We start from the raw sequence: 2840 nt of genomic DNA on the forward strand, positions 1-2840 counted from the left end.
GCCTTTCTAGTCTTTTCAAAGACTAGAACAGCCGCCAGGGGGCAAATCAGCGTTCAGTATTTTGCCCAAGGACACTTCGACGTAAAAAGCTCAGTATCCCCTTAAGAAATTAAATAATGATCAATTAATTGTTTAATGATAATATAAATTATAAGTTTATTTAATATCATTAATTGTATGAACTGGTCATTACCTCACAAGTATAGCAAAACCAACACACACAAACACAAACACAAACACACACGTGTGTTCATGATATATCAGGACTTACGACAAAAACATGAAATATCAGGACATGCCTTTCCCAAGGTCCACCAGACCTGGTATTCAAAGTATTTTCCACCAATACTTAAAGGAATAGATCCATCTGTTGAGATTTGGTCTACGGCTATATTTTGGGCAGACCTCATTTTCATGTTACATATGAGGACATGTTTAGGTTTTTGTGACTTATGAGGCCATAGCAACAAACACAGACATCTCTTTTTTAAGTGAATTTTGAAGGCCATAGATACACATTAAATTTTCAGTTTTATATGACTCAAAAAGACTCAGTAATGCACAAAATAAGGTGTGTATCTGTAATTTGGCTGCTGTTAAATATGTTGTCTGCATTAGAAGCATAGGTGTACAATAAAAACACTAAAACATAAGAATGAATTTAATAGTCCTGCTCACTGTTAAGAAAACCTGAAAAGACTTATTCAACATGTTTACATGGTAATGTATCAGGTTTTGTTATGTCAATGTGAATAAGTTTTTGCCCAACTTGAGGCTCCCCCTCAAAAGACTTGCAATTTCTCACGTCTCCATAGACTCATTAGATTGTCTGACTGTAGTAGGTCTTTGACAAGCAACCATTTATCCATCACCACTGTTTGCCACAGAGGCATTATGGGTAAAGGTACCCCTCTTCTTAAGAAAGTGTAACAAATCTCTTTTTCGTGAGATCTTTTACTAAAACCGAAGTCCATTGCAACAATCTGGAATAGGGCTGTACATTATTTTTCAAATTGATAAATCTAACGATTCTTTTTTTGATTAGTTGATAAATCGACTAATTTTGTAAATGCTCCGTACTTGTATAGCACCTTTCTAGTCTTTTCATACTGGCCGAACAGCCACCAGGGGCAAATTAGGGTTCAGTATCTTGCCCAAGGACACTTCGACACGCAACCAGGGGGAGCAAGGGATTGAACCACCAACGTTCCGATTAGTGGCCAACCCGCTCTAACTCCTGAGCCACAGCCGCCCTTTTTTCATCTAAACTAATTAAAGTGCTGTGATTTGAATTTAATCAAATTTAGCCAACTTAAATTTGTAATTCAACACAAAATTTCACCATAAATAAAATCTAAATTTGCATTACTTCAGTTACGATAAAACCAAAAAACATTTTGTCAGTGAATGCTTAATTTAGCTAATTTTCTTTAAAAAAAAACATGAATATTCTCTTCAAACAGCCTTAATGTTTATGTTGATGATGTTGTCTTTTTTAAAACTATGCATCGCTTTTACAAAAAAAATAAAATACAAACATTTTAAGTGTTGAAGTACCACAATATTTACACCACAGAATCAGCTGTTAACAGAGAAAATCATAAAGGCCAATTTTGAATTAAAGTCTGTTTCTCTCTTATTTAAGTCAATGGCCACCTTCCATTATCCTATAATATTTTTTAATACATGCTATAACAGAATAAAACATATCCTGTATCTATATGTCTTTCTTTGATTAATCCATTATTTAGAGCTTGACACTCGGGTCTGAACTTGGGTTCAATGTCCAAGAATATTTTCTGCAGTCCGTCAAAGGTGTATTTTACCTAACTCAGATAGCTCAAGTTTAGAGCATAAATGAGGCCAAACAACATGGCACATGCATATGGAACTGATGGCAACTCATAATCCCAATGTTACGTGGTGGCTGGAGAGGATCCTCCTCTTCCTTGATGACATCACTGCCATGATACATCTCTCAAGCTCAGTTTCAGCTTCAGCAAAACAATCTGATAAAAGAAGAAGACAAGACATTTATTACAAATTTATTTTGATGAAATCAGTATCTGATGTGTCTATATAAAATATGTAAACAAAAAATTCTCCCAATCAAATCTCCAACAAGCAAGGTCTAGTAATTAGAACTGTAATGACTTGCGAAGTCCAGCAAATACTTTACTTACAGTCGTCTATGAAGATTCTTAGTCATCCAGGTCATAGTTATCCACCGAAGGTTAAAGTCAAGGACAACTGGACTTGGTTGAAGATACTGGAAGATGTTTCGTCCCTCATCCAAAGGACTTCTTCAGTTCTGACTGACTGGAAGGGAAACTCAGCTATTTAACCTCAGTGGGGTCGTTTGGGATCTTCACCTCAGGCCAATAGGTTACGTTTACTTACAGTCAGTTCTTTCAAATATTTTTTTCCTAGCAACTTGACTTGATCACAAGCTGTGACAAAAAATATTAAATCATTCTAATACACCACCAACCACCAACCTGTTCACGTCAGATTTTCCCCACTCAGCGACACATCCGCTGAGAAACCAACTCTGATCATTGGCAGCTCCATTTTGAGAAACGTGACGACGACTGATACCAGCTGGAACAGAGCACATGTTGTCGTTCTGACTGAGCTTTGACTCTTACACACTGTTTTAACAGTTTGGCCTCTAGTTTCATGGCGGTGTGGGCAAAGACACCTCTAAGGTGGAGCTAACTGACAATAATTATCTGCCTGGGTTGTTGCTGTAGCAACCATCTAAGCTACCGATATCACAAGCCTCTTCACAGTTTAACAGGACTTTGAGATCTGTAAAATATCAGTTCACAAACTCACCT

The 2840-nt window shown here is 36.7% G+C and overlaps 1 protein-coding gene across 5 annotated transcripts in view; it reads left to right on the forward strand.

The window, feature by feature from the left end:
• The window catches only part of LOC123982888 (microfibril-associated glycoprotein 4-like), a 23958-nt gene that overhangs the window by 18604 nt on the left and 2514 nt on the right, over positions 1 to 2840 (forward strand). The window lies entirely within an intron of this gene.

The sequence above is a fragment of the Micropterus dolomieu genome, linkage group LG14, assembly GCF_021292245.1.
Source record: "Micropterus dolomieu isolate WLL.071019.BEF.003 ecotype Adirondacks linkage group LG14, ASM2129224v1, whole genome shotgun sequence".
Taxonomy (NCBI): Eukaryota; Metazoa; Chordata; class Actinopteri; order Centrarchiformes; family Centrarchidae; genus Micropterus; species Micropterus dolomieu.